Source organism: Setaria viridis, chromosome 8 (assembly GCF_005286985.2).
Source record: "Setaria viridis chromosome 8, Setaria_viridis_v4.0, whole genome shotgun sequence".
NCBI lineage: Eukaryota > Viridiplantae > Streptophyta > Magnoliopsida > Poales > Poaceae > Setaria > Setaria viridis.
The window spans coordinates 37,331,319-37,338,872 of NC_048270.2; the positions used below are offsets into that span (position 1 = coordinate 37,331,319).

Below are 7,554 nucleotides of genomic sequence, written 5' to 3' on the forward strand. Positions count from 1 at the left end.
CGGGTGTGACACAGGTCGTAACACCACCCGGTACTAAAATGACACCTTTAGTATCGGGTGGTGTTACGACCTGGTACTAAAAGGTATCGGGTGGTGTTACGACCTGGTACTAAAAGTTTACTTTTAGTACCAGGTCGTAACACCACCCGATACTAAAGGTGCACTTTTAGTACGAGGTGGTGTTATGACCTGGTACGATTGCCAGTGGCCTAGTCTTCCTCCCATTTCTCGCGAACTCCTGACCTCTTGTATGTCCTGCTGGTTGTCCGGTACGCAGCTTGCACAGAAAGTCTAACTTGATCGACCAGCTAGCCTTTCAGATTCACCGTGGCTCTGGCTCCCATTTGCAACATCAGTGTGCATGCCTTCTTGCCTTCCCAGCTTTTCCCACTACTGAAAACTAAATCTACTACATTTCTCGTCACTAGTTGTTGATCGATCGACGAGTACATTGGAATAATGTTATATATAATGGTTCTGACTTCCGAGTGCTACTGCTGGCAACGCTCATGGATTTACTAGACAATTGCCTGTGTGTACATCAGTGCTTCTGCTGTTGATACTCAAACTCAAAATAATGCAACTGAACCCATTCTATTTGCACGGAAAAGCCAGGTTTCTGATTGGTGAGCTTGCTGGCCTACCTCGCCTGGTGTGATTGAAAGTGGAGTTCACTTTTTTTTTTTGACGGGTCACCGGGGGGACGAAGAGTCCCACCTGAATTATATTACCACATATGCCGGCAAGCCGGCGATGGTACAATATTTGCGCGGTTACAGTGGCTTCAAGAGCCAGGATGGAAGTAGAAGGGAACGGGTAGATACAACACTAGAGTACAACAGAGGAACGGGAGGAACACAACTCGTAGACAATTCAAAGACAAAACATGTCACAACCGAAAGACAACCATTGATCACCGATTTGCGCCTCCACCGAACAATGTACTTGCCCGTTACACTATGACCATTGCACCTTGCCCCACCCCTCGTAGCTACGCCGTCCCGCTGCTGCCCTCCATCTGAGTGACCGTGCAGCAGGAAGGGGACTTAGAGCGGCGAAAGGACGCGCAAGCCAAAGCTTACTGGAAAACGACGACCTCCCTTGGAGCTGACGGCACCACCTCCAGCACATCCGAGCTCCACGTACCACCATTCAACGCCACTCAAGGGGAGGAATCCTTGAGGGGGAATGGCAGAAGCAGTGGATACACCACCGGGCATTTGATTTTCTGACACCATCAACAAGGAGAGCATCGACGAAATAGAGGCCCCAGGAGAGGACGCTCACCGAATCACGCCGGCGGCAAACAGCCAATGACAGCCTCGCCAACGAACAGTAAGGAGGAGGAAGGCATAAGAACACCAAGCAGAACAAACCAGCTTTGCGGCATGGCGGACGACAGTAGTTCAGGATGGGCGATCTCGTCATCACCTCCAAGGAGGACCACGGCACCTGAGGGCGTCGTCGGTGACGGCACCGGCCAAAGCCGGGCTAGGATTTCTCCTGACCGAACCATCCCAACCGGCGTCGCTCCAACCAGCGCAAGCGCGGCCATACCAACATGTGGGTGGGAACGCCTTGAAACAACACCTCCATGGAGGAAACGGCACCTGTAGGTGTCGCTGTTGTCGGCAACGGCATAACGCTGGGCTAGGATTTCTCCCGGCGAGTTCCCGACCCGTCGGCGCAGCGCAGGCACCGAGAATGACGGGGAGCCTTCGCCGCCCTTGAAGAGAAGCTGGGGAGCACGGCTTGAAAGAGCGGCAGGACGCCGACCCCTCGCGCCGTCGGGCACCTCGAGAGCGGCGCGGAGGCCATGGGGGCTCTTGGCCAAGCGCTGGTTGCACAGCCACGTCTCCACCGGCCAGGCGGGCTCGTGCCCCGCCGCAGCCAGTCGAGCTCGACCCCGCCGCCGCTGGCCTTGCGAGCTCGAGCCCTGCAACCGTCGGCCCGGGGCACGGGCCGGCACGACCAGCCCCACGCCGAAACCAAGCACCGTGGATGCACCGAGTCCGGGTGCCATGCTCGGGCATGGCTACTCTCGCACCCGAACGGGGAACAGGAGACCCACCACCGCTGGCAGTCACGTCTCCGTCCCGTCGCCAGCACCCCAGATCCGATAGAGTAGGGACCGGATCTGGCCCAGGAGATCCCGGATTCGCTGCCTTGGCCGGCCGCCATTGCCATGGGTGCTACTGGAGCTCCAAGCCCGACACAGTGAGAAAGAGAACATGGGGAAGGGGGGAGGGGATGTGGTGCGAGGGGACCGGCTTCAACGCCGTCGCGGGCTGCCGCCGCCGCTCGACAGGCTGCAGCGGCGGCGGCCGGAGGGGGCCGCCGCCGGAGGCTTCTGTGGGGCGGTGGAGTCGCCCCTCCCGTCGTCCAGAGAGGCGACGCGGAGGGGTCCTTCTTTTTTCCTCTGGAGTTCACTTACTCCATCCTATCTTTAAATTATTGGCGTTTCATACAATGAGTTGCTTGACCGGTACTAATTTTGATTTCACAAGCGCAGAACAAGCCAATACAGTGAGTAAGGAGTCGTTTGCGCAGGTTGTTTCTGAACTGAAGTGACTGAAGCTCTCATCGACTGTAGAAATGACCATTTCTACACACGAGGGGGGCACGGATGGTAAAAGCATTTGTATATCCACTATCCGTCCATCTAAAAATTATTTACATGAACAAAAATACAATAAACTAGACTGATGTACTAAATACCAAAATGTCGTCATATGAACTACACATGACAAATTATGTGACATTTATACCATCGGGTGTTATAAAAACAAAGAGGGTTTCTTAAAAAAATAAAAAACGGAGATGGTATAGTTACACTGGGAAACTGGGAATAAACGACAGATGGATCAAAAGCTTAGAAAATATGACTTGCAGAGATAGTTTCTTGTCATTCCAAGAAATGGAACAACAGACAAACATAGGTAGCAAAGCGTAGGAGCGTTGCTGAAGCCCTCGTTGCCTCCGCCTCCATGCTTCCATATCGATCGATTATATCACTGGTGTGGCTATAATAATGCTGCTGTGTTGCTGGGTGAGAGTGGATTGGGCCACACTGCAAGCGAACCTAATATTCGTAGGTGGAACAGTCTGAACTTTGTTGTCATATTTTTGTCAATCAGAAGTGCCTTCAATCACGCAACTTCGGCTTTTTCCTTTTTTCTGATTTATTAGAAATTACAAGGCACACACCAATCCTGTCAAATGATGGATCGGGTGGTGTGATAGGAGGGCCCAATCCCATGCAGAACTGCAATCAGTTCACAAAATCCGTTTATCTAGATTAGTTATTCTTCTTCATGCAAATGTTGATGCTACTATTCTGCATAATAGGAGCAATTCACATGCATAACACAGACTGACCCCGGGCCTTTCCTTTTTCGTGAAACATTGTAAACAAAGATATGAACTCATGCATATGGAGTCACTTTATAATAGGCTCGCATTTTGTTACTACCACCAGTATTACACTGTTGTGCATTTATCTGTTCCAATTGCCATTGATTCTGCATGTCAGAGCTGTACTGGATGTCATGCCATACTCACACTTACCTATAGTACTCCTTAAGCAGAGAACATAAAAGAAAACGCATGCAAGTCCATCCCGAAAGCTTCTTGGCCAGACATACCACCACTGATACAATGCTCCTACCAAGTTTTAGTTTCCAGCCAATACAACAAGATACTAAGTAGTGCTAAAAATCCATCGCAAATCAGTGACACGTTGGAGAAAACCAAACGTTTTAACCATCTCTAGCCATATGCAAGTCATCTGCTGGTGCTTGATATGGACACCATATTTCATTGTCCCTACAAAGGTTTCTGTAGTGACAGATGAGCACGTTCTCCTGCTACCGCTGGAGGGAATGCTTGAAATTCTAAGTTCAAAATTTGTTTGATGATGGACATCCTTCCGAATGGGACTGAAAATACTTCATATAGTTAGCAATGCATTTGAATATTCAAGTTGATGTATTTTTCCTTCGCTAATTTATCAAACTTAAATCAGGTATTTTTGTGTAGTACTTTGAACAGTTGATGATGCTCACTTCATACCTTGCAATTTCTAAAATTTTAAATCATGTGTGTACACTTTATTGTTTGCAACTGATGGTTGGTATTAGTGAGCCATTGGAGAATGCCAAAAGTTTTTACCAACTTGATTGTTTTCATAGTGGAAGAGTATGAACTTAAATTAGTTGCACTAGAGTCTGAACTTTGTTGTCATATTTTTGTCAATCAGAAGTGCCTTCAATCACACAACTTCGGCTTTTTCCTTTTTTCTGATTTATTAGAAATTACAAGGCACACACCAATCCTGTCAAATGATGGACCGGGTGGTGTGATAGGAGGGCCCAATCCCATGCAGTGTTAGAAGAATCGTCGTATGAGACGAGGACTGTAACTTAGAGATAAGAGTTGTTATGGTTTGAATTGGCCTGCTAGAGATAGAGATAGAATCTTGATGTATTTGCATGCTGGCTAAACTCTATCTGTAACAACATATATTGTAATGTGTTGGGACTTTGTCCCTATATAAACATGCAACCACGGCGAGCCAAGATAGGCAACCGTGTTCAATCTATTTGACATGGTAATCAGAGCGCTTCTTCCATAAACACATCTATCTACTCCACCCTCTCCAGGCACACGCCATACACATCCATGGCGTCATCATCTGCTTCGCCTACGGCGGCATCGCTCGGAGCTCCTATAGCTGAAAAGCTTACACGGGAGAATTACGTCTTATGGAAGGTTCAGTTCTTGCCCGCTGTGTGAGGCGCGCAGCTGATGGGAATCCTCGACGGATCTGTCAAGGAGCCGGCCAAGACCATGGAACTGGTGAAGGCCGATGGCAAGAAAGAATTGGTCGCTAACCCAGAATATGATCTATGGGTGGTGAAAGATCAGCAACTGCTGAGTTATCTCCTCAACTCCATCACCAAGGAAGTGCTAGCACAAGTGGCATCAGAGACGACGTCGGCTGGAGCATGGAGTGCGCTGCAGACAATGTTTGTGGCACAATCAAAAGCACGCGTGACAAATCTACACATGCGGTTGTCTACTCTCAAGAAGGGTAGCATGACTTCATCAACATATTACACCAAGATGGTGGCTATCAAGGATGAGTTGGCGGCAGTAGGAGTCATCATTGATGATGGTGAGATGGCATCTTACATCCTTAATGGTCTTGATTTCGAGTATAATCCGTTTGTGTCCTCGATGCTTGGCCGTGCCGATCCCCTCTCTCTTTCCGATTTGTACTCTCACCTTCTATCCTATGAGATGCGCCTGGAGGCTTATAATGAAGGGGGACAGTACACATCGTCAGCAAATTCAGCTTCTCGTGGAGGTTTTCAGGGACGTGGCAATGGAGGACGAGGCAACGGAGGGCACAACCGTGGGCGCACCAGTGGTGGCCAGAACAGGGGCGGCCAGACCAATAACAGTGGAAATCAGCCCAAGAAGGTTGTCTGTCAAATCTGCAAAAAGGTTGGTCATGAAGCACCAAGATGCTGGTACAGATACGACGAGGATGACCAGGAGAAAGTGGCCGGCGCTACAGCTATAGGTTACGGCTATGATACAAATTGGTATGCAAACAGTGGCACAACCGACCACATCGCTGGAGAACTTGACAAGTTAACTTTCAAAGACAAGTACAATGGTCGAGATCAAGTTCAGGCCACCAACGGTTCAGGTATGCAAATTAGTAATATTGGTCATTCAACTTTACATACCCCGGGTAGAACCTTACGTCTAAACAATATTCTTCATGTTCCTACTACCTACAAAAATCTTGTTTCCGTCCACAGACTAGCTTCTGATAATAATGCCTTTCTGGAATTTCATCCAAAATTCTTTTTTATCAAGGATCAGGAAACGAAGAAAATCCTTCATCAAGGTAGATGCAAAGGAGGACTTTATCCATTAGAATCTATCTCGTCAGAAGAAAGCGGCGACAAGAAAGTTTATAGTGTTAGCAAACCTTCTGTTTCTAAGTGTCGCTTAGGCCATCCAGCTTATCCTATTGTTCAGCGTGTGCTTAGTCATAATAATCTCCCTTGTGGCAGTGCTACTTTTGAGTCAATTTGTGATGCTTGTCAAATGGCTAAAAGTCATCAACTACCATATTCGAGTTCAGAAAATTCATCCAAAGCTCCGCTTGATCTTATTCATTCTGATGTTTGGGGTCCTGCATCTACTTCTGTGGGTCGTTATTCTTATTATGTGAGCTTCATTGATGATTTTAGTAGATTCACCTAGATTTATCTCTTGAAAAAGAAATCTTATGTGTTCCAAGTTTTTAAAGAATTCCAGAATCTCGTGGAGTGAAAACATGATAAGAAAATTGTTTCTGTGCAAACTGACTGGGGAGGAGAATATGAGAAATTGAATTCCTTCTTTCAGCAGATTGGCATAGCACATTGTGTTTCATGCCCTCACGCCCACCAGCAAAATGGTCTTGTTGAAAGGAAGCATCGTCATATTGTTGAAGTTGGTCTTGCGCTTCTTGCAAATGCGTTGATGCCCTTAAAATTTTGGGATCAAGACTTTTTAACTGCCACTTATCTCATCAACATGCTTCCCAGCAAAGTTCTTAGTTTTGATACCCCTACAGAACGCTTGCTACAAGAAAAGCTTGATTACAACTCTCTTCGCATTTTTGGGTGCGCCTGTTGGCCTAACTTGCGCCCCTATAATACTCAAAAGCTTGCTTTCAGATCTATTAAATGTACCTTTATTGGTTACAGCTTCATGCATAAAGGCTTCAAGTGCTTAGATCCTTCCACCGGTCGTATCTGCATCTCTCGTGATGTTATTTTCGATGAATCTATCTTTCCGTTTGCCCACTTACATCCAAATGCAGGCGTTCTTTTTAGAAAAGAGATTCTCCCTTTTACTTAATCATCTTCGTAATCCGGGGGATGTAAGTTGCATTTACAATATTACTAATGCTACTGACCATTTGCCATCTAGCGATGAGCAGGCTGTTTTTCAGGAGGAGCTATCATCTGCGCCGGCTATTCCTGTCGCACCAATGTATGCCTCGCCGGTTCCGTCTCCACCACGTGGCCCAGTAGCTGCGCCTACCGCTCCTACATCGCCGTGTGGGGGGGACAGAGCAGACCCACCGGTTGCTTTCGCGCCTCCCGCGCCAGGGGACAGCACAGTCCCACCGCCAGTGCCAGGGGACAGAGCGCCCCCAGCACTTGCGTCTCCAGCACGCGGATCGTCTCCCACGGGAGCGTTGGATGAGGACACCGGATCATCTGCGGGAGCTGGATCCGGTGTGGATTTGGCTAGATCTTCCGTGGCTGCTGGTTCTGGGGCAGCTGCTCCATCAGATGCGGCCGTACCTGCTGGTTCACTATCAAGACGACGAACGCGGCTTCAAAGTGGAATCACTAAACCAAAACAGTTCAAGGATATGATCAGGTACGGGCTTTTCTCAGCTTCTGGGGAACCACGTGATTTCTGTGAAGCTCTTGGTGATCCTAGATGGAAAGCCGCAATGCAAGATGAATTTGATGCTCT

General features: G+C 48.1%; 1 pseudogene; it reads left to right on the forward strand.

Moving 5' to 3' along the window:
* The first annotated feature begins 5,163 nt into the window (after positions 1–5,163).
* Positions 5,164–5,294, forward strand: LOC117834899 (small nucleolar RNA Z247; annotated as a pseudogene).
* The last annotated feature ends 2,260 nt before the right edge of the window (positions 5,295–7,554 follow it).